The sequence below is a fragment of the Triticum dicoccoides genome, chromosome 1B, assembly GCF_002162155.2.
Source record: "Triticum dicoccoides isolate Atlit2015 ecotype Zavitan chromosome 1B, WEW_v2.0, whole genome shotgun sequence".
In the NCBI taxonomy this organism is placed as follows: domain Eukaryota; kingdom Viridiplantae; phylum Streptophyta; class Magnoliopsida; order Poales; family Poaceae; genus Triticum; species Triticum dicoccoides.
In genome coordinates, this window is record NC_041381.1 from 46,368,595 (window position 1) to 46,394,020 (window position 25,426).

A 25,426-nucleotide genomic window follows, 5' to 3' on the forward strand; every position below is an offset into this window, starting at 1 on the left:
GAGATGTTCTCGTGTCCCTGGCAGCCCCAAAACCCCCACTATTTATAGGAGGAGGGGAGGTGGCTGCGCCCCCATCTAGGGTTCCCACCCAAGGGGTGCGGCAGCCCTAGATGGGACTTGGAGGGGGCGGCCAAGAGGGGGAGAGAGGGGGCGCGCCCTAGGGTGGGCCTATAGGCCCATCTGCGCCTAGGGTTTCCCCTCTCCCCTCTTAGCTGCGCCTTGGGCAAGGGTGGGAGGCGCACCATCCCACTCTGGGGCTGGTCCCTTTCCACTCTAGGCCCGTGCAAGCCTCCGGGGCTGGTGGCCCCTCCCGGTGGACCCCGGATCCCTTCCGGTGGTCCCGATAAATTACCGGTGACCCCCGAAACACTTCCGGTGGCCAAAACCTCACTTCCTATATATTATTCTTTACCTCCGGACCATTCCGGAACTCCTCGTGACGTCCGGGATCTCATCCGGGACTCCGAACAACATTCAGTAACCACATACAAACTTCCTTTATAACCCTAGCGTCATCGAACCTTAAGGGTGTAGACCCTACGGGTTCGGGAATCATACAGACATGATCGAGACGTTCTCCGGTCAATAACCAACAGTGGGATCTGGATACCCATGTTGGCTCCCACATGTTCCACGATGATCTCATCGCATGAACCACGATGTCAAGGACTCAATCGATCCCGTATACAATTCCCTTTGTCTCAAGGTATTGTACTTGCCCGAGATTCGATCGTTGCTATACCGATACCTTGTTCAATCTCGTTACCGGCAAGTCTCTTTACTCGTTCCGTAACACATCATCCCGTGATCAACCCCTTGGTCACATTGTGCACATTATGATGATGTCCCACTGAGTGGGCCCAGAGATACCTCTCCGTTTACACGGAGTGACAAATCCCAGTCTCGATTCGTGCCAACCCAACAGACACTTTCGGAGATACCTGTAGTGCACCTTTATAGCCACCCAGTTATGTTGTGACGTTTGGTACACCCAAAGCATTCCTACGATATCCGGGAGTTGCACAATCTCATGGTCTAAGGAAAAGATACTTGACATTTAGAGAAGCTTTAGCATACGAACTACACGATCTTTGTGCTAGGCTTAGGATTGGGTCTTGTCCATCACATCATTCTCCTAATGATGTGATCCCGTTATCAACGACATCCAATGTCCATGGTCAGGAAACCGTAACCATCTGTTGATCAACGAGCTAGTCAATCAGAGGCTTACTAGGGACATGGTGTTGTCTATGTACCCACACATGTATCTGAGTTTCCTATCAATACAATTATAGCATGGATAATAAACGATTATCATGAACAAGGAAATATAATAATAACTAATTTATTATTGCCTCTAGGGCATATTTCCAACAGTCTCCCACTTGCACTAGAGTCAATAATCTAGTTCACATCGCCATGTGATTAACACTGTTAGGTCACATCGCCATGTGACCAACATCCAAAGAGTTTACTAGTGTCGCTAAACTAGTTCAGATCACCATGTGATTAAGACTCAATGAGTTCTGGGGTTTGATCATGTTTTCCTTGTGAGAGAAGTTTTAGTCAACGGGTCTGCAGTATTCAGATCCGTATGTATTTTGCAATTCTCTATGTCATATTGTAAATGCTGCTTCCACGCTCCACTTGAAGCTATTCCAAATTGTTGCTCCACTATACGTATCCGGTTTGCTACTCAGAGTCACTCGGATAGGTGTTAAAGCTTGCATCGACGTAACCCTTTACGCCGAAATCTTTATCACCTCCATAATCGAGAAACATGTCCTTATTTACTCCAAGGACAATTTTGACCGCTGTCCAATGATCCCCATTCCTGGATCATTCTTGTACCCCTTGACTAACTCATGGCAAGGCACACTTCCGGTGCGGTACACAGCATAGCATACTATAGAGCCTACGTGTAAAGCATAGGGGACGACCTTCGTCCTTTCTCTCTTTTCTGCCGTGGTCGAGCTTTAAGTCTTAACTTCATACCTTACACCTCAGGCAAGAACTCCTTCTTTGACTGATCCATGTTGAACACCTTCAAGATCATGTCAAGGTATATGCTCATTTGAAAGTACCATTAAGCTTTTTTGATCTATCCTCATAGATCTTGATGCTCAATGTTCAAGTAGCTTGATCCAGGTTTTCTATTGAAAAACACCTTTCAAATAACCCTATATGCTTTCCAGAAATTCTACATCATTTCCGATCAACAATATGTCAACAACATATACTCATCAGAAATTCTATAGTGCTCCCACTCACTTCTTTGGAAATACAAGTTTCTCATAAACTTTTGTATAAAACCAAAATCTTTGATCATCTCATCAAAGCGTACATTCCAACTCCGAGATGCTTACTCCAGTCCTTAGAAGGATTGCTGGAGTTTTGCATATTTTGTTAGCGTTCTTCAGGATTGTCAAAACCTTCTGGTTGTATCACATACAACCTTTCCTCAAGAAAACTGTCGAGGAAACAATGTTTTTTGACATTCTATCTGCAAGATTTCATAAATAATGCAGTAACTGCTAATCCATTTCCAACAGACTCCTAGCATCGCTATGAGTGAGACAGCCTCACCGTAGTCAACTCCTTGAACTTGTCGGAAAACATCTTAATGACAAGTCGAGCTTTCTTAATGGTGATACTTACCATCATTGTCTGTCTTCCTTTTAAAATCCATCTGTAACCAACGGCCTTACGACCATCAAGTATTTCTTCCAAAGTCATGGATCCTTTCTCGGATTTTATGGCCTCGAGCCATTCGTCGGAATCCGAGCCCACCATCGCTTCTCCATAGCTCGTAGGTTCATTGTTGTCAAGCAACATGACCTCTAAGACAGGATTGCGTACCACTCTGAAGTAGTACGCATCCTTGTCACCCTATGAGGTACGGTAGTGACTTGATCCGAAACTTCACGATCACTATCATAAGCTTCTACTTCAATTGGTGTAGGCGCCATAGGAACAACTTCCTGTGCCCTGCTACACACTAGTTGACGTGACGGTTCAATAACCTCATCAAGTCTCCACCATCCTCCCACTCAATTCTTTCGAGAGAAACTTTTCCTCGAGAAAGGACCCGTTTCTAGAAACAATTACTTTTTGCTTCTGGATCTGAGATAGGAGGTATACCCAACCATTTTGGGTATCCTATGAAGATGTAATTATCCGTTTTGGGTTCGAGCTTATCATGATGAAACTTTTTCACATAAGCGTCGCAGCCCCAAACTTTTAAGAAACGACAACTTAGGTTTCTCCAAACCATAGTTCAAACGGTGTCGTCTCAACGGAATTACGTGGTGCCCTATTAAAGTGAGTGTGGTTGTCTCTAATGCCTAACCCATGATTGATAGTGGTAATTTGATAAGATACATCATGGTATGCACTATATCCAATAGGGTGCAAATATGATGTTCGGACACACCATCACACTATGGTGTTCCAGGCGGTATTAATTGTGAAACAATTTCCACAATGTCTTAATTGCGTGCCAAAGCTCGTAAGTCAGATACTCATCTCTATGATCATATCATAGACCTTTTATCCTCTTGTCACGAAGATCTTCAACTTCACTCTGAAATTACTTGAACCTTTCAATAATTCAGACTTGTGTTTCATCAAGTAAATGTACTCAACATCTACTCAAATCATCTGTGAAGTAAGAACATAACGATATTCACTGCATGCCTCAGCACTCATTGGACTGCACACATCAGAATGTGTTACTTCCAACAAGTTGCTATCTTGTTCCATCTTACTGAAAGACGAGGCTTTTTAGTCATCTTGCCCATGTGGTATGATTTGCATATCTCAAGTGATTCAAAATCAAGTGAGTCCAAACGATCCATCTGCATGGCGTTTCTTCATGCGTATACACCAATAGACATGGTTTGCATGTCTCAAACTTTTCAAAAAATGAGTGAGTCCAAAGATCCATCAACATGGAGCTTCATCATGTGTTTTACACCAATATGACTTACATGGCAGTGCCACAAGTAAGTGGTACCATCATTACTATCTTATATCCTTTTGGCATGAAAATGTGTATCACTAGGATCGAGATTCAATAAACCATTCCTTTTAGGTGCTAGACCATTGAAGGTATTATTCAAATAAACAGAGTAACCATTATTCTCCTTAAATGAATAACCGTATTGTGACAGACATAATCCAATCATGTCTATGCTCAATGCAAACCCCAATAACAATTATTTAGGTTTAACACCAATCTCGATGGTAGAGGGAGCGTGCGATACTTGATCACATCAACCCTGGAAACACTTCCAACATGTATCGTCAGCTCACCTTTAGCTAGTCTCCGTTTATTCCGTAGCTTTTATTTTGAGTTACTGACACTTAGCAACCGAACCGGTATCTAATACCCTGGTGCTACTAGGAGTACTAGTAAAGTACACATTAACATAATGTATATCCAATATACTTCTATCGACCTTGCCAGCCTTCTTATCCACCAAGTATCTAGGGTAATTCTGCTCCAGTGGCTGTTCCCCTTATTACAGAAGCACTTAGTCTTTGGTTTGGGTTCAAACTTGGATTTCTTCATTAGAGCAGTAGCTGATTTGCTGTTTCATGAAGTATCCCTTCTTGCCCTTGCCCTTCTTGAAACTAGTGGTTTCACCAACCATCAACAATTGATGCTCCTTCTTGATTTCTACTTTCGCGGTGTCAAACATCGCGAATACCTCAAGGATCATCATATCTATCCCTGATATGTTATAGTTCGTCATGAAGCTCTAGCTTGGTGGCAATGACTTCGGAGAAACATCACTATCTCATCTGGAAAATCAACTCCCACTTGATTCAAGTGATTGTTGCACTCAGACAATCTGAGCACAAGCTCAACGATTGAGCTTTTCTCCCTTAGTTTGCAGGCTAAGAAAATCGTCGGAGGTCTTATACCTCTTGACGTGGGCACGAGCCTGAAATCCCAATTTCAGCCTTCGAAACATCTCATATGTTCCGCGACGTTTCGAAAAAACGTCTTTGGTGCCTCAACTCTAAACCGTTTAACTGAACTATCACATAGTTATCAAAACGTGTATGTCTGATGTTCACAACATCCACAGACGACGATTGGGGTTCAGCACACTAAGCGGTGCATTAAGGACATAAGCTTTCTACTGTCCGCATAATCGCCACTGTCAACTTTCAACTATATTTCCTCTAGGAACATATCTAAACAGTGGAACTAAAGCGCGAGCTTACGACATAATTTGCAAAGATCTTTTGACTATGTTCAGGATAATTAAGTTCATCTCATGAACTCCCACTCAGATAGACATCGCTCTAGTCATCTAAGTGATTACATGATCCGAGTCAACTAGGCCGTGTCCGATCATCACGTGAGACGGACTAGTCATCATCGGTGAACATCTTCATGTTGATCGTATCTACTATACGACTCATGCTCGACCTTTCGGTCTCTTGTGTTCCGAGGCCATGTCTGTACATGCTAGGCTCGTCAAGTTAACCTAAGTGTTTCGCGTGTGTAAATCTGGCTTACACCCGTTGTATGTGAACGTAAGAATCTATCACACCCGATCATCACGTGGTGCTTCAAAACGACGAACTTTCGCAACGGTGCACAGTTAGGGGGAACACTTTCTTGAAATTTTAATAAGGGATCATCTTATTTACTACCGTCGTTCTAAGCAAACAAGATGCATAAACATGATAAACATCACATGCAATCAAATAGTGACATGATATGGCCAATATCATTTTGCTCCTTTTGATCTCCATCTTCGGGGCTCCATGATCATCATCGTCACCGGCATGACACCATGATCTCCATCATCATGATCTCCATCATCGTGTCTTCATGAAGTTGTCTCACCAACTATTACTTCTACTACTATGGCTACCGGTTAGCAATAAAGTAAAGTAATTACATGGCATTGTTTAATGACACGCATGTCATACAATAAATTAAGACAACTCCTATGGCTCCTGCCGGTTGTCATATTCATCGACATGCAAGTCGTGATTCCTATTACAAGAACATGATCAATCTCATACATCACATATCATTCATCACATTCTTCTTGGCCATATCACATCACATAGCATACCCTGCAAAAACAAGTTAGACGTCCTCTAATTGTTGTTTGCATGTTTTACGTGGCTGATATGGGTTTCTAGCAAGAACGTTTCTTACCTACGCAAAAACCACAACGTGATATGTCAATTGCTATTTACCCTTCATAAGGACCCTTTTCATCGAATCCGTTCCGACTAAAGTGGGAGAGACTGGCACCCGCTAGCCACCTTATGCACCAAGTGCATGTCAGTCGGTGGAACCTGTCTCACGTAAGTGTACGTGTAAGGTCGGTCCGGGCCGCTTCATCCCACAATACCGTCGAAACAAGATTGGACTAGTAACGGTAAGCATATTGAACAAAATCAACGCCCACAACTACTTTGTGTTCTACTCGTGCAAAGAATCTACGTAATAGACCTAGCTCATGATGCCACTGTTGGGGAACGTAGCAAAAATTCAAAATTTTCCTACGTGTCACCAAGATCTATCTACGGAGAGACTAGCAACGAGGGGAAGGAGAGTGCATCTACATACCCTTGTAGATCGCTAAGCGGAAGCGTTCAAGAGAATGGGGTTGAAGGAGTTGTACTCGTCGTGATCCAAATCACCGGAGATCCTAGTGCCGAACGGACGGCACCTCCGCGTTCAACACACGTACAGCCCGGTGACGTCTCCCATGCCTTGATCCAGCAAGGTGAGAGGGAGAGGTTGAGGAAGACTCCATCCAGCAGCTGCACAACGGCGTGGTGGTGATGGAGGAGCGTGGCAATCCTCCAGGGCTTCGCCAAGCACCGCGGGAGAGGAGAAGGGAGAGAGGTAGGGCTGCGCCAAGAGGGAGAGGTTCTCGTGTCCCTGGCATCCACAAAACCCCCACTATTTATAGGAGGAGGGGAGGTGGCTGCGCCCCCATCTAGGGTTCCCACCCAAGGGGTGCGGCAGCCCTAGATGGAACTTCGAGGGGGCGGCCAAGAGGGGGAGAGAGGGGGCGCGCCCTAGGGTGGGCCTATAGGCCCATCTGCGCCTAGGGTTTCCCCTCTCCCCTGCTAGCTGCGCCTTGGGCAAGGGTGGGAGGCGCACCAGCCCACTCTGGGGCTGGTCCCTTTCCACTCTAGGCCCATGCAAGCCTCCGGGGCTGGTGGCCCCTCCGGGTGGACCCCGGAACCCTTCCGGTGGTCCCGATACATTACCGGTGACCCCCGAAACACTTCCGGTGGCCAAAACCTCACTTCCTATATATTATTCTTTACCTCCGGACCATTCCAGAACTCCTCGTGACGTCCGGGATCTCATCCGGGACTCCGAACAACATTCGGTAACCACATACAAACTTCCTTTATAACCCTAGCGTCATCGAACCTTAAGTGTGTAGACCCTACGGGTTCGGGAATCATGCCGACATGATCGAGACGTTCTCCCGTCAATAACCAAAAGTGGGATCTGGATACCCATGGTGGCTCCCACATGTTCCACGATGATCTCATCGGATGAACCACGATGTCAAGGACTCAATCAATCCCGTATACAATTCCCTTTGTCTCACGGTATTGTACTTGCCCGAGATTCGATCGTCGGTATACCGATACCTTGTTCAATCTCATTACCGGCAAGTCTCTTTACTTTTTCCATAACACATCATCCCGTTATCAACCCCTGGGTAACATTGTCCACATTATGATGATGTCCTACCGAGTGGGCCCAGAGATACCTCTCCGTTTACACGGAGTGACAAATCCCAGTCTCGATTCGTGCCAACTCAACAGACACTTTCGGAGATACCTGTAGTGCACCTTTATAGCCACCCAGTTACGTTGTGACGTTTGGTACACCCAAAGCATTCCTACGGTATCCGGGAGTTGCACAATCTCATGGTCTAAGGAAAAGATACTTGACATTTAGAAAAGCTTTAGCATACGAACTACACGATCTTTGTGCTAGGCTTAGGATTGGGACTTGTCCATCACATCATTCTCCTAATGATGTGATCCCGTTATCAACGACATCCAATGTCCATGGTTAGGAAACCGTAACCATCTATTGATCAACGAGCTAGTCAATCAGAGGCTTACTGGGACATGGTGTTGTCTATGTACCCACACATGTATCTGAGTTTCCTATCAATACAATTATAGCATGGATAATAAACGATTATCATGAACAAGGAAATATAATAATAACTAATTTATTATTGCCTCTAGGGCATATTTCCAACACCGCCTCCAAGCAAAACTACCCGCACTACCAGAAGATGTGCTACGGCATGCACTTTGCTGCTAAGAAGCTGAAGCCTTACTTTCAAGAGCACCCAATAACCGTCGTCTGCATGGCTCCGCTTGCTGAGATCATTGGGAGCCGAGACGCATCCGGACGAGTGGCCAAGTGGGTTATTGATCTGGCCCCTTACACCATCCACTACCAGCCTCGCACTGCCATCAAGTCACAAGTGCTGGCCGACTTCCTCGTCGACTGGGTCGAGACCCGATATTTGCCGCCTACACCAGACTCTACTCATTGGCGGATGCATTTTGATGGTTCAAAAATGTGCACTGGTCTGGGAGCCGGCGTCGTCCTCACCTCTCCCAAAGGCGACAAGCTCAAATACGTGTTGTAAGTCCACTTCGCCGCCTCCAACAACGTAGCTGAATATGAGGCACTCATACATGGGCTATGGCTTGCCAAGGAACTCGGCATCCATCGGATCCTATGCTATGATGACTCCGACTTGGTGGTCCAGCAGTCGTTAGGCGACTGGGACGCCAAGGATGCAAACACGGCGAGCTACCGCTTCCTCGTGCAGCAACTTAGAGGATACTTTGACAGGTGTGAGTTCCTTCACGTGCCAAGAAACGCCAATGAGCAAGCAGATGCCTTGGCACGGATTGGCTCCACCCGACAAGCCATACCAGCTGGCGTCGCCCTACGCCGCCTTCTCAAGCCGTCTGTCAAGCCGTCTCCTGACTCAGATTCCATCTTCGTGCCGGCCCCTCCCGAAGGAGTCGGACCCGACTTGACAGTCCCAGAGGCCGGCATGGGGATTTCGGAAGGCGGCGCGGGGACTGCTGCAGCCGCACCCGGCTCGGGGACTCCGGAGCACGGCCCGGGGACTTCAGCAGTCGGCCCGGGGACTTCTCCACCACAGAGGGCAGAAGCTGCTGCGAACCCACTCCTCCCGGCCCTACCGCCCTCATACAAGTTGCCATAGTGGCAGTCGAAGAAATTTCAGCTCCGTCTTGGGCTCAGCCAATTCTCAAGTTCCTGGTGAATAAAGAGGTGCCGACTGATGAGATCTCGGCCCGACAAGTGCAAAGGCGAGCTGCAGCCTACACCATAGTCAACAAAGAGCTAGTATGATGAAGTGTCACCGGAGTTTACCAGCGCTGCGTGAAGCCGTACCAAGGCCAAGCAATACTTAGGGATATCCACCAAGGCGAGTGCGCCCACCACGCGGCTTCAAGATCACTTGTGGCCAAGGCTTTTGATAACCCACAAGTATAGGGTATAGTTGTAGCCTCTTTCGATAAGTAAGAGTGTCGAACCCAACGAGGAGCTAAAGGTAGAATAAATATTCCCTCAAGTTCTATCGACCACCGATGCAACTCTACGCACGCTTGACGTTCGCTTTACCTAGAACAAGTATGAAAGTAGAAGTACTTTGTAGGTGTGAAAGGCTAGGTTTGCAAGACAATAAAGAGAAAGTAAATATAAACTAGTGCTATTTAGATAAAGATGTAAATAAAGTAAATATAGCGAGTGTGGAAAAGTGGTGGTAGGAGTAGTGGAATTGTCCCTAAGCAATTGACTACGTTACTAGACCGATAGCAAGTTTTACGTGGGAGAGGCATAATCTAACATACTTTCTCTACTTGGATCATATGCACTTATGATTGGAACTCTAGCAAGCATCCGCAACTACTAAAGATTCATTAAGGTAAAACCCAACCATAGCATTAAAGCATCAAGTCCCCTTTTATCCCATACGCAACAATCCCCTTACTCGGGTTTGTGTTTCAGTCACTCACGCAACCCACTATAAGCAAATCATGAACGTATTGCAACACCCTACAGTGGGAATCCCTCACGCTTGCGCGACACGGAGGGAACAATAGGATAGAAACATAACCACAAGCAAATTAAATCAATCATAGCAATTCATCAACCACCAATAGGACAACCAAAATCTACTCAGACATCATAGGATGGCAACACATCATTGGATAATAATATGAAGCATGAAGCACCATGTTCAAGTAGAGGGTACAGAGGGTTGCGGGTGAGTGGACCACTGGATATAGAAGGGGGAAGGTGATGGAGATGTTGGTGAAGATGACGGCGGTGTTGGTGAAGATCACGGTGATGATGATGGCCCCCGGCAGCGCTCCGGCGCCACCGGAAGCAAGGGGGAGAGGGCCCCCCTTCTTCTTCTTCTTCCTTGACCTCCTCCCTAGATGGGAGAAGGGTTTCCCCTCTGTTACTTGGCTCCCATGGCTTGGGAGGGGTGAGAGCCCCTCCGAGACTGGATCTATCTCTCTGTTTCTGCGTTCTCTGCGTTCCCTGATTCTACCCCTTCACCGTTTCTTAAATATCCGGAGATCCGTAACTCCGGTTGGGGTGAATCTTTCGCCCAGATCTTTCTCATAAAATTAGCTTTCTTGTGCCAGAAGAAGAGCGTCAACTGCATTACGGGTGGACCACGAGGGTCAGGGGCGCGCCTGGGGGTAGGGCGCGCCCCCCTACCTCGTGACCACCCCGGACACCGTTTCACGTTGATTTCACTTCCCAAAAATCATAAATATTCCAAAAAAAATCTCCGTCCATTTTTATCCCATTTGGACTCCGTTTGATATTGGGTTTCTGCGAAACAAAAAACATGCAACAGACAGGAACTGGCACTGGACACTGGATCAATATGTTAGTCCCAAAAATAATATAAAAAGTTGCCAAAAAGTATACAGAAGTTATAGAATATTGGCATGGAACAATCAAAAATTATAGATACGACGGAGATGTATCAGCATCCCCAAGCTTAATTCCTGGTCGTCCTCAAGTAGGTAAATGATAAAAAGATAATTTTTGATGTGGAATGCTACCTAGCATAATCGTGATCATATGTGTAATCATGGCATGAATATTGAGACCGAGTGATTCAAGGCAATAGTCTATCATTTGACATAAAAACAATAATACTTCGAGCGTACCAATAAAGCAATCATGTCTTTTAAAAACAACATGGCCAAAGAAAGTTATCCCTACAAAATCATATAGTCTGGCTGTTGCTCTATCTTCATCACACAAAGTATTTAATCGTGCACAACCCCGATGACAAGCCAAGCAATTGTTTCATACTTTAATAATCTCAAACTTTTTCAACTTTCACGCAATACATGAGCGTGAGCCATGGACATAGCACTATAGGTGGAATAGAATATGATGGTGGGGGTTATCTGGAGAAGACAAAAAAGGAGAAAGTCTCACATCGACTAGGCGTATCAATGGGCTATGGAGATGCCCATCAATAGATATCAATGTGAGTGTGTAGGGATTGCCATGCAACGGACGCACTAGAGCTATAAGTGTATGAAAGCTCAAACTGAAACTAAGTGGGTGTGCATCCAACTTGCTTGCTCATGAAGACCTCGGGCATTTGAGGAAGCCCATCATCGGAATATACAAGCCAAGCTCTATAATGAAAATTCCCACTAGTATATGAAAGTGAAAGCATAGGAGGCTCTCTCTATGAAGAACATGGTGCTACTCTGAAGCACAAGTGTGGTAAAAGGATAGTAACATTGCCCCTTCTCTCTTTTTCTCTCATAATTTTTTTGGTGGGCTTCTTTGGCCTCTTTTTTTTCATAAAGTCCGGAGTCTCATCCCGACTTGAGGGGAATCATAGTCTCCATCATCCATTCCTCACTGGGGCAATGCTCTAATAATGATGATCATCACACTTTTATTTACTTACAACTCAATATCTAGAACAAAGATATGACTATATGAATGCCTCCGGTGGTGTACCGAGATGTGCAATGATCTAGCGTGGCAATGACATAAAAAAATGGACAAGCCATGAAAACATCATGCTAGCTATCTTATGATCATGCAAGGCAATATGACAATGAATGTTCAAGTCATGTATATGATGATGATGGAAGTTGCATGGCAATATATCTCGGAATGGCTATGGAAATGCCATGATAGGTAGGTATGGTGGCTGTTTTGAGGAAGATATAATGAGGCTTATGTGTGACAGAGCGGATCATATCACGGGGTTTGGATGCACCGGCGAAGTTTGCACCAACTCTCGAGGTGAGAAAGGGCAGTGCAAGGTACCAAAGAGGCTAGCAATGATGGAAGGGTGAGAGTGTGTATAATCCATGGACTCAACATTAGTCATAAAGAACTCATATACTTATTGCAAAAATCTACAAGCCATTGAAAACAAAGCACTACGTGCATGCTCCTAGGGGGATAGATTGGTTGGAAAAGACCATCGCTCGTCCCCGACCGCCACTCATAAGGAAGACAATCAATAAATAAAATTGTGCTCCAACTTCATCACAAAGCGGTTCACCATACGTGCATGCTACGGGAATCACAAACCTCAACACAAGTGTCTCTACAATCCACAACCACCCACTAGCATGACTCTAATATCACCATATTTATATCGCAAAAACTATTGCAAGGAATCAAACATATCATATTCAGCGATCTACAAGTTTATGTAGGATTTTATGACTAACCATGTGAATGACCAATTCCTGTCATCTCTCTAAATAGACATAAGTGAAGCAAGAGAGTTTAAATTCTTTCTACACAAGATATTTCCACGCTCTAACAAATATAAATGAAGCAAAAGAGCATTCTATAAATGGCGGTTGTCTATGTAAAGAGAAACAGGCTATCAAAACTTCAAATGATATAAGTGAAGCACATGAAGCATTCTATAAAGCCACACTCAAAAGATATAAGTGAAGTGCATAGAGCATTCTAAAAATCGACCAAGGACTTTCTCATACCAGCATGGTGCATAAAATAAAAATAAAAACCTAATTGCGAAAGACGCTCCAAGACTTGCACATAATGCATGAACGAAACGAATCCGAAAACATACCGATACTTGTTGAAGAAAGAGGGGATGCCTCCCCAACATCCCCAAGCTTAGACGCTTGAGTCTCCTTGAATATTTACTTGGGGTGCCTCGGGCATCCCCAAGCTTGAGCTCTTGCCTCTCTTCCTTCTTCTCACATCGAAACATCCTTGATTAGACACTACATCCACACAAAACTTGAACAGAAAACTCGGTAAGATCCGTTAGTATAATAAAGCAAATCACCACTCTAAGTACTGTTGCAAACCAATTCATATTTTGTTTTTGCATTGTGTCTACTGTAATATAACTTTTCCATGGCTTAATCCACTGATATAAATTGATAGATTCATCAAAACAAGCAAACTATGCATCAAAAACAGAATCTGTCAAAAACAGAACAGTCTATAGCAATATGAACATTCACCATACTTCTGGTACCCCAACAATTCTACCAAAATTAGGAAAAATAAAAAATTTGAATAGCAAGACAGTGAAAAAGGAATCAGAACCAATTGACTTCCAGTTAAAAAATGTAAAATCGTGCACTACAGCCAAAATTTCTGTCCAGCACCGTACAAACCAACAAGCATTGTAAACATCCTAAAGGCAAACCTTGGCACATTATTTTTATAATACAATGGAATTGTACATGGGGATAATTATTTTTGATGAAAAGTTCCTGTAATCAAGATTCACAAAGTTTCCTTGAGCATTAACAAAGTTCAAGGAGCTCTCCCACTTCAACAATGCTTGTTTTTCTCACTTTCACTTTCCTTTTTGAAAAGTTTTTAGGTTCCCCTCTTTATTTTTGTGTTTTTAAACTATATAAAAGCACTCAACAGAAATAAATGATTCTCTAGAACTTCCGTGTTGTCTCCCTGGCAGCGCTTTCTTTAAAGCCATTAAGCTAGGCATTTAGTGCTCAAGTAATGAATCCACCCGGATCCCAAGGTATATCAAAGCCAATTTTAATTAACAATGATTTGCAATTTAGTAGTGAGCACAAAGTAAAATATATCATGCAACAACCAAGTCTAACTCTCTTCCTATGCATCGGCATGTCATAAAAGAACAATTCATGAACACCAAGTAAAGGCCAATGCATAGTATAAGCAATTTCTTGCAATTCTATCGTATGGGAAACATTTAGAGGTGGTGGTATAGTTCCTCTCTCATAATAATTGCAAGTAGGAGCAGCAAGCACATGCATATTATATTCATCAAAATCATCATGTGCAACGGTAAAATGCAACCCATCAATATAATCCTTAATAAGCAAAAATTTCTCCAATATAGTGTAGTTGGGAGAATTCAAAAAGATAATAGGACTATCATGCGTGGGTGCAATAGAAAAAATTTCATGTTTAACATAAGGAACTATAGCAAGTTCACCTCCATAAGCATAATTCATATTGGCATCTTGGCCACAAGCATAGCAAGCATCATCAAAAAGGGATATTTCAAACAAATTCAAGGGATCATAGCAATCATCCTTCGGTAAGCACGAAGGGGAAATAAGTAATGTATGAGTTGGAGGGTTACTCTCATTAGAAGGTGGGCACGGGTAGCTAATCCGCTCTTCCTCCTTTTGTTCTTCGCTCTCGTCATCATCTTTTTCATCCAATGAGCTCACTGTTTCATCAATTTCTTCTTCCATAGCTTCCTGCAAAATATTATTCTCTTCCTGGAGAGTGGAGACTTCATTAATAAATTGTTTAACATAGGCATTAGAAGCATAATTCTCATAGCAATATTCAAGTATGCAAAAAAATTCAGATTTGTAAAGAGTAGCATCGTACTTTTCAATCAAAGTAGCAATTTCAAAAGCACCCTTAAAAGCAACAAATTCTTCAATTTGTTGAACATCATAGTAAGTATAAACACCCTTAGCATACGAAGATAAGATCCCATTATCAATAAACTCACATTGGTAGGGAAGGTGTTTTTTAGGATTTTCAGAACAACAAGTAAAATCATATTCCCAACATAAATTCCAAGCATAGCATTGTAAACGTTGAATTTGACCCCATAATAGTTTCCCTTTTTCAGATATACGGTGTCGCACATAACAAGCATGCTCATCTAAAGATTTGCCCTCAACTAAGCTAGTTGGGGTTTCAGCACGAGCACATAGGGATCAAAGATGATCCAAGTAATAAGCTTCAGCAGTGCGATAGATTTTGAGTGGTTCTTCAACCATTGGTTCAGCAGGTACAACTAATTTTTTTGGTATTTTGCGTTTCCTACCCATAGCTAAAGATATAAAACAACTAAGAATAGCAAATAAAAATTACTTAGTGATAAAGCAAACAAGCACACACCAGAATATTCACCCCACGCTATGACTCCCCGGCAACGGCGCCAGCAAAAGGTCTTAAAGGTCTTGATAACCCACAAGTATAGGGGATAGTTGTAGCCTCTTTAGATAAGTAAGAGTGTCGAACCCAACGAGGAGCTAAAGGTAGAATAAATATTCCCTCAAGTTCTATCGACCACCGATACAACTCTACACACGCTTGACGTTCGGTTTACCTAGAACAAGTATGAAATTAGAAGTACTTTGTAGGTGTGAAAGGCTAGGTTTGCAAGACAATAAAGAGCAAGTAAATATAAACTAGGGGCTGCTTAGATAAAGATGCAAATAAAGTAAATATAGCGAGTGTGGAAAAGTGGTGGTAGGAGTTGTGGAATTGTCCCTAAGCAATTGACAACGTTACTAGACCGATAGCAAGTTTTATGTGGGAGAGGCATAAGCTAACATACTTTCTCTACTTGGATCATATGCACTTATGATTGGAACTCTACCAAGCATCCGCAACTACTAAATATTCATTAAGGTAAAAACCAACCATAGCATTAAAGCATCAAGTCCCCCTTTATCCCATACGCAACAATCCCCTTACTCGGGTTTGTGTTTCAGTCACTCACGCAACCCACTATAAGCGAAGCATGAACGTATTGCAACACCCTACAACGGGAATCCCTCACGCTTGCGCGACACGGAGGGCACAATAGGACAGCAAAATAACCACAAGCAAATTAAATCAATCATAGCAATTCATCAACCACCAATAAGACAGCGAAAATCTACTCAGACATCATAGGATGGCAACACATCATTGGATAATAATATGAAGCATGAAGCATCATGTTCAAGTAGAGGGTACAGCGGGTTGCCGGAGAGTGGAACGCTGGATATAGAAGGGGGAAGGTGATGGAGATGTTGGTGAAGATGACAACGGTGTTGGTGAAGATCGCGGTGATGATGATGGCCCCCGGCAGCGCTCCGGCGCCACCGGAAGCATGGGGGAGAGGGCCCCCCTTCTTCTTATTCTTCCTTGACCTCCTCCCTAGATGGGAGAAGGGTTTCCCCTCTGGTCCTTGGCTCCCATGGCTTGGGAGGGGCGAGAGCCCCTCCGAGATTGGATCTATCTCTCTCTTTCTGCGTTGTCTGCGTTCCCTGATTCTACCCCTTCACCGTTTCTTAAATATCCGGAGATCCGTAACTCCGATTGGGGTGAATCTTTCTCCCAGATCTTTCTCATAAAATTAGCTTTCTTGCGCCAGAAGAAGAGCGTCAACCGCCTTACGGGTGGACCACGAGGGTCATGGGCGCGCCTGGGGGGGTAGGGCGCGCCCCCCTACACTGTTTCGCGTTGATTTCACTTCCCAAAAATCATAAATATTCCAAAAAAAATCTCCATCAGTGTTTCTCCCTTTTGGACTCCGTTTGATATTGGGTTTCTGCGAGACAAAAAACATGCAACAGCCAGGAACTGGCACTGGGTACTGGATCAATATGTTCGTCCCAAAAATAATATAAAAAGTTGCCAAAAACTATATGGAAGTTGTAGAATATTGGCATGGAACAATCAACAATTATAGATACGACGAAGACGTATCAGCTTTCCGCCATGGATTCTTCTGGCCGACTGCTCTAGAAGAAGCCAAAGAGCTGGTTCAAAACTGTCAAGGGTGTCAGAGGTTCCGCTCCAAGCCACATCTGCGGGCTTCTGCACTCAAGACCATTCCCATAGCATGCTCCTTTGCTGTTTGGGGGCTGGACATGGTAGGACCATTCAAGACGGCCCGTGGTGGCATGACTCATTTGCTTGTCGCTGTGGATAGGTTCACCAAGTGGATAGAGGCAAAACCAATCAAGAAACTGAATGGGTCGACTGCCGTGACCTTCATCACTGACATCAACGACACCAACTTTGCCAAGGGAGCCTTGGCTCGTTTCTGCGCAACGCAGGGCATCCGCCTGGACTTAGCGTATGTTGCCCACCCGCAGTCAAATGGCCAAGTGGAGCACGCAAACGGCCTCATTCTGTCCGGCCTCAGGCCCCGACTGGTCGAGCCTTTGGAGCGTTCGGCCGGCTGCTGGCTCGACGAGCTGCCGGCCGTCCTCTGGAGCTTGTGCACAACAGCGAGCAAATCAACCAGCTTCACGCCCTTCTTCCTCGTCTACGGCGCCGAAGTCGTCATCCCGACAAACATCAAATTCGACTCCACAAGAGTTACCATGTACACCGTGGCGGACGCCAAGGAGGCGCGAGAAGACAGCGTCGACTTGCTGGAGTAAGGCCGGCTGCTGGCACTCAGCCGGTCGGCCATCTACCAGCAGAGTCTACGCCGATACTATAACAGCAAGGTGAAGCTAAGAGCCTTCCTAGAGGGAGACCTTGTGCTACGGCTGATCCAGCGAACAGCCGACAGCACAAGCTCTTGGCACCTTGGGAAGGCCCTTTCATCATCAGGAAGGTTCTGGGCAACTATTCCTACTATCTGATCGATGCCCAGAAGCCCAGAGCGCGCAAGAGAGATGATTCTGGCAAAGAGACGGAAAGGCCAAGGAACGCAAACCTCCTCCAGAGGTTTTACAGTTGAAAGCAGTATGTATCACGCTACCTTTTGTACTATGTATAAAGACTCCGGGTCCCCCGAGAAGAGCTCGGGGACTAACCTCTTTTATCTATATGATAAGTGTTATGCCTATGAGAATGTGTAGTTTTATTTCTTCCGCCTGGCATCGGGATCGACCAGTCGGCCCGGAGCCTCGCCGCCTTCTACTATATGCCGCCTCCTGCAGCCGGACAAGTAGTGTGTCGGCACAAAAAACTTCCTTTGTCAGAAGCCACAACTCACAGAGCGACTGTATGGCGGGCAAAGATTGCAAAATAGTGCCCCATATGAAAAAACGACTAAGGAAGATAACGCATATAGTAGAGGGCGGCATCGCACCTAGTCGTCCGGCTGCCGAGCAGCCGGACGGCCGGCCTCTGCTTTCATTACTAAACACTCCAAGTGGCTAAGTACTAGCCCTCCCACAGACGGCTAAAAGTACTCAACCCAGCCACAGTCCGCAGAGCGGCTGCTTGGCTGGTAAGAACATAGCCAAGGGAGGGCGGCAAAGGAAAAAACCAAGGAGAAAAAGGGAAGAAAGGCTAGAGGTCGGCACAACAAGCATAAGCAATGATAGAATATTTACAAAAAGGCCTACCGGCTGGCATTCAAACAAAGTTCGACATACACCCCGCGGGTGGAAGTGAAATTTAACCAAGTTGTCCAAGACTCAAGTGAAACAGGGAAAAGAGAAAATCCTAAGGAGCGGCAGAAGGTTCCGGCTGGGCGGTGCCGATTGGCACAGCAGAAGGCTCCGGCTGGACACTAGAGTCGGCTGTGCCGCCTGGCGCGGCAGGCGGCTCCGTCTGGGCAGAGGAGTCGGCTGTGGTAGTTGGGACGGCGGAGGGCTGGATGACAGAGTCGGTGGCGTCCGTCGGAGCAACGGGCGGCTAGTCGATCTCTGCTTGGCCGTCTCCAATAGCAGTCGGCGCCTTGGCACGTGACTCGTTGGTTGAGGACCGGTCAGGCTGGGGCTGACCGTCCGCTCTGACCTCTGGCAGGTCGACGTCGCTCTCCTCCTCCTCCTCCTCCTCCTACTCTTCTTCTCCTTCGTCGCTGGAGTCGATGAATTCCGCTGAATCATCGTTGTCCTCTGGGTTCAGCCCAAGCCACTCCTGCGGCGCTTCGGTGCCCTCCTCGACCACCTCGGGCACGAAGACGCTGGTATCGGTGAAGTTGGCGGTCGCCGCCGCCTTGTTGATGTGTTCAGCTTCCACCACCGCTAGCTCCTCCTGCCCCTCCAGCCGGAACGTGGTCAACAGGGCTAGATCTAGCCCAGGGTACCATGCCATGAGGAACTCCAAAGCCCGGCGCGCTCCTGCCCAGGCTGCTGAGCCTTTCCAGGCTTCCAAACGGCCGGCCGCCACCTCCAGCCAGTCGGCAGTTCGATTTGGGGTGCGCGGAGACGGCAGGCCTGGCCAGAGGGCGGAAAATGCTTGGGTGCCGATACGCTGAAGCCGGCGCAGCATTTGATGAGCAGGCCGAAGGCGGGCCTGGATGCTGAGGATTTGCTCGTTGAGAGTCCGGGGGCGTCAGCAGCGATCTGCACGCCCTCCGCCCTCCGCTCTTCGCGCTGAGCCTCGATCATCTGGATCGCGGCAACATAGTGGCCAGGGAAGAAGTCTGTTTTGGACAAAAGAAGAGAAAGGACAAGGTTATAAGCAAGAGATCGGCCTAGATGAGGGCCTATAGTTCAAAACAAAAACCAAGAGAATGAAGCTGACCGTCGACCAAGTCTTCAATGCTGCTGAAGCAGGCCGTCATCTGGGCTTCCCTGTCGGCCCAGGCGGAACACTCGACTTCAAACTCGGCGAGGAGGTTCGCCTTCTTCTGACTGGGCCGCCTTGAGGGCCTCCGCCTATTCAGCAAGCTGAGCGACCAGCCGGTCCCGCTCTTCGGCCAGCTTGCTACACTCCGCCTCCTTGCCACGCAGGACGGTGTTGGCTTCGCCCAGCTGCTGCTGCAAGGCAGCATTGGCCTCTGAAGAAAGAAAGAGAAGGAAGAGCATTAGTTAAATAACAAAACACATGCAGCTATTTGGGGATATTCGGCCCGACTGCTCAGCAGTCGGCCTGAACCTCGGGGACTACACCCCGCGGGTGCGCTGGCGCGCCCCTGCAGAATAAAGGAGTAGAAACTCACTCCGGCTTTCGGATAGATGGCCGGTCTGCATCTCTAGCTCCTGAACCCTGGAGTTGTAGGCGACCGCATGGAGGTTGTGGTAGTCCTGCGGAAGGGGGATGCCGGACAAGATCAACACTCAGCTCCAACAAGATGAAATTCCGGACCGCCTGCTCAGCAGCCGGCCCGAAACTTGGGGAATACACCCAGTGGGTATGCTGGCGCGCCCCGCCTCGAAGCAGGAGGCTTACGCGGATAGCAGCTCGCGAGTCCAGGAACGCCTCGTTGCAGCGCCTGAGGGCTTCGGCTTCAGCCCGGAGCTTGGCCTGGACGTCGAGCGACCCCTGGTTCAGGGCGCCCGTCCCGCCTCCACGCACCCAGCCGGACGGCGCGGCGCTGGACGCTTCGGTGTCGGGGATTGACGAGCTCGCGGCTCCGATCTCCAGCGACCGCGGAGCCGAGGCCGCTGTCTCGAGACGATGGCGCACGGTTGTGTGGACCTGAGGAGTTAGGTCCGTCACCACCACGTTCTCAGCCGGTGGCACTCGCGGCTCGGTCGGCTGCTCGACCCGCGCTTCACTAGTCAGTGGCTGCGGCGGCACGAAGACGTCATGCATGGCCACGTCACTGCCTTCCTTCTCCATGACCGGGTGCTCCCTGCCGGTTCCCCCGCTCGTCGCTTCAAACTCCGGCGGAGGTGGCGCGGTGTTTAGTGGCGCCACAAGTAGCGGCTCCTGGTGACACACGGCCTCCGTGAGCCGCTCCCTCTGTGCCGCTTCGGCCTCCGCCTGTGCCAACCTCCTCGCCGCGGAGGCTGCGGCCCTGTCCGCCTCCGCCTTCGCCACGCGGTCGGCCTCTTCATCGCGCGCCTCCCGCGGGTTCTGCTCTGTCGCCTCCCGCAGGTCTACGGCCGGATCAATCCGCCGGCTGGTGGAAGAGGTCGTCGCCGACCTGATGACTGAGGCGGCACCTGACTTCTCGAGGGTCAGAGGGGCCCTGAGATATGAAGACACAACAAGGAATTTACTGATAGGCCGGATCGACAGAAGGAGTAAAAGTCAGGAGAAAGACACTTACGCCGACACCATAACTGGCACCCTCGGCTGCCTTTGATACTTGACCACCTTGGCGGGTGGCCCAGTGGAGGGGCCGGTGCCGGTGTTGGCCATGCTCTGAGCGGGGCGCGACTCGTCCTCATCATCATCGTTGTCGGGCCAGGTCCCCACGCCGCCGCCTTCCTCGGTGCCGCCCGCGCCGCCGCCACAACCGCCTGTTGTGTCGTCCGCCAGGGTGGCCGCCCCCAAGTCGGGGTCATCCTCGTCGCTCACCGCCCTGTCCGGGTGGTAGTTACGTCCCGGCCCCACGATGGCGGCTGCCACCGCGGACATGTAAATCTGCGTCCGAAGAAGGAGTCGAATCACAAGGAAAGCAAGACCAAAAGACAAATCAAAAGGAAGAAATCAAGGGACTTACGGCAGGCGGCGGATTGTGCCGGGAGTACGGCCGCTTCCCGTACTGCCAGTCCTCCTCCGGCACCTTGAGGTCGGAAATCTCGTTCACCATCCGCACGACCACGGCAGGCGGCATCCCTTTCGTGCATAGCCGGCATGGATCCCGATGCCCGCCCATCCGAAAGATCGGATGGGGGCGGCTCTGGAGTGGGTGGACTCGGCTCTCGACGAAGGCGACGAGGAGGTCGGAGGCCACGAGGCCCTCTGACTCTTGGAGCACCCGGAGTTGGCTGATCGCGGCCGCCGCGTCCGCCGACACCGGCTTCGGCTTGTACCCCTAGTTGGGCCGAAGTCTGGTGGGGGGCGGCCTCGTAGGGCGGCAGGTTGAGGAAGTCGGCAGCAGGATCTATGTTCTCGACGTAGAAGTAGGAGTGCTGCCACATCTCCACCGACTGGGCCAGTTTGATGGTGGGGAAGGCGTTCCGTTTCGCTGGTCGGTGTACGGCGACGTAGCCCCTGCACTCGGCCGGCGTGTCTTTGGCAGAGGTGCCGAGCTTCCCATAGAAGAATGCTCCCCACAGCTCGATTGTGGGGTGGATGCCGATGTAGCCCTCGCACGCCGTGACCAGGGCGGAGAGCAGGGTCATGGCATTGGGTGTCATATGGTGAGGTTGGAGATGGTTGAAGTCAAGGAAAGAGCGGAAGAAACCGCTCGCCGGGAGGCCGAAGACGCGGAGGAAGTGTGAGCGGAAGACGACCCGCTCGTCCCCCTGCGGCGCCGGCGAGATCTCCGTTTCCGGCGGCACCCGTGCCTTGATGAATGCCGCGCTGGGCATCCGGCGTGTGTCGCGGAGGAAGGTGATATGGTCCTCAATGACCGTTGACCCATCCCAGTCGTCGCCTTTCTCACGCGCCATGGTTGCGGGCGGAGCTGATGGAGGGGCGAGAGCGCAACGGCGGCAGCAGCAGCACCACCACGGCGAGAGGCAGCTACGATGGAGAGTGTGGGAGGAAGAAGAAGAAGTGGGAGGGGGCGCGCGAGCCTCGCCACACCCCTCCCTCCCCCTGCTTATAGCCCCTGGGCTACGAAGCCGAGGGGACAGGGCGTGCGACGTGGGATTAACAGCGCCCATGCCCCCACGTCCCCACGATCTTCACGCAGACTTACTGCGCAGTGAATGACCGCGGGAACCTCAACCGCCCACCTCGGCGCAGTGGATCAGCCCGCGCACCGAGGCCCGGTAGTGGCGGGCCCATCCCACTGTCACGTCCCACTAGGATCATGGTGTGGCAGGCTGGCCGGGCTGGCGGGCGCCGCGTGGCGCCCTTACAGCGAGCGGTGGCCGGAGGAAACATAACAGGCACGCCACCTACCTTCCCGCAGAGAAGTTCGAAATTGGCCGACGACCCCGCCTTGTGGAGGCCGGCTTCAGAAGGCCGGCATGCTGCAGGTTGGACCAATATGTCGGTGCGCCGCAAGGCGGATCATAGCACTCTCTGGAACTCGGAGAGGGGGGAAAGCCACTGAGTCTTCACGGCCCCTCGACCGCGACGCCTCGCTGGCTTCGGGGACTACTGTCGGAGTAATGGGCCATGGGTAGCCCCCAGGGCTTATCAAGACTTTGGGCAGCTCCGCCTAGCTGAGCCCCAAGCAGAAGCTCCGCCATCTGGGGGCCGGCTGGCCTTACGGCCGGCTACCAGAGGGAGGCCGACCCCAGCCAACAACGCTGTGGGTGGCTGGCTCCTGCCCGCCGGCCTCTAGAGAGGGCGGCATCAAGCAGGCGGCCGCCTCGTGGCGTTGATACAACCGAACCCCCCTCGAGAGTACAAGCTAGGGCATGGCTGCAGTGAAGCAAGTCGCCCCCGGCGCTCGGGACAGGCATGGCTATAGTGCTTCGTACAGGCGGAGATCTCCGCACGACGGGGCACTATGCCATGTCTCCCCTAACGTCGCTCCAAGCAGGCGGAGTCCTATTCCCCACGACAGCCTGTCGGTACGTCCTGCCGACGGTGGGCCCTATCAGGCAGAGACCCCATAGAAGACGGCGGAATCCCAACCAGTCGGACTCGGGCAGGGCCGGCCTCCAGCAAGCAGCCATCCCTCGCCCGAAGGCAAGCACACCATTAAGCTGATGAGACCAGGTCTGGCTACAGTGATCTCCCACCAGGCGGTAGGACTGTAGCCACGCTAAAGATGACCAAGCCCTTGTCACCAACGGCACTGCTATAGTGAGCAGCCACCAACCAATCGGCGGGGCCCATCAAGCGGCGGGCCCTAATGTTCGGCGGAGAAGCCAGAGGCCGGAGACGCTGACATCCGGGCCCAGCATCCGGACAGATTACCATTGTACCCCTAGGGGGTAGGCCTATATAAACCCCCCAAGGCACCCATGCAAAGGGTTCCAACTCTGATAGAACTAGCCAGTTACCTAGGGCAGGGAAGAGCTAGCCTTGCCTTCTCCTACCTCTAGACACTGCTCAAGGAGCGACTTGTAGCACTAGTGCCTTAGTGATCATGCGGAGACTCCGCAGAGCAGGAGTAGGGGTATTATCTCCACGGAGAGCCCCCAGCCTGGGTAAAGTTAGCCGGCGTACGTGTCTACGCCTTATCCCGCTTCCAGGCACCTGCGACGTCCTACTCGCCCCCACCATGATAAGCCATTCGTTGGCATATGTCGCACCCAACCCCCGACATGAGTTTTGGGATGTGCAAAGTGTCGGGTACAGATTGCATCCTCGAGTTCCATGAGTGGAAGCAAGTGGAGCCTCAGGGTAAGCCACTTACTTAGGCGTGGTTGCGTTTCTCCGAGGTTCCCTCGAAGCCGATGTAGGATGCTAGGGTTGTGGCTAGCTTGGGCATTATGGTGGGGAAGCCTGAGCGAGTGGATATGGCTTTTACTAGAGCTCATGGGATAGCTCGTGTACTGGTTAGTATTTTGGACATTGAGTATGTGCCTGAGGTCGTCAAGTGGACATATTGAGGCCAGATTTATAACCTTGTGATTGAGTTTGAGGATGAGAGCCTATTGTCCGAGGAGGCTAATGGGACTTACATGGATATGCACGAGGGAGATGACAGCGCGGGAGCGAAGGGGACTCCGGTCGATGATACTGGACGACAGTTGTCCAAGGGACCGGGGTTCGTGTCTACAAAGACCGGCGATGGGGCGGCTCCACCCTCCTCGGTGCCTACGACGACTGAGATTTGGGTCCTTCCAGCCTGCTTCTGCACCCCCGAGGTTGTGGAGTGATCGGGTGGAGTCGGACAAGGCTTTTGAGCTCGTGTTGCCTGCTTTGGTTTTTGAGGATGCTGTGAGCACCGCTCCTGGGGCTTCGATGGTCCCGATCAGGGGAGCGGAAGAGGTGATTAGACAGGGGCCACTCCCTCACGTGCTCAGCACGTTGTCTCTCCTCAGAACGTGGTTCCGGTGTTGGAGGCTTTTTCTTCGGGAGGGGTCCCGGGGCAGGCGGCCTCAGCTCTCTCTTCTCCTGTCAAGGTGCAGGTGCGGCAGGGGGCGGTACCACCGTCTGTCGGGGACTCGGGGCAGGTGGCACCCGTGTCCTTCTATCCTCTCGTGGTGGATGAGGTCTTGGCAGTGGCGGTCTTACCTTTGGGAGGGAGTCCGGGGTAGGTGGCCTCGGATCCCTATTCTCCCATCGCGTCGTCCGCTCTGCAGGTGGCGGCATCACCGTCGGGAGGGGGCTCGGGGCAGGTGGCCTCGGAGCCCTCTTCTCCTGGGACGCCTATGGTGGCCGCCCCTCCGGTGCTCGGTGGGGAGTTTGGTGCGCTGC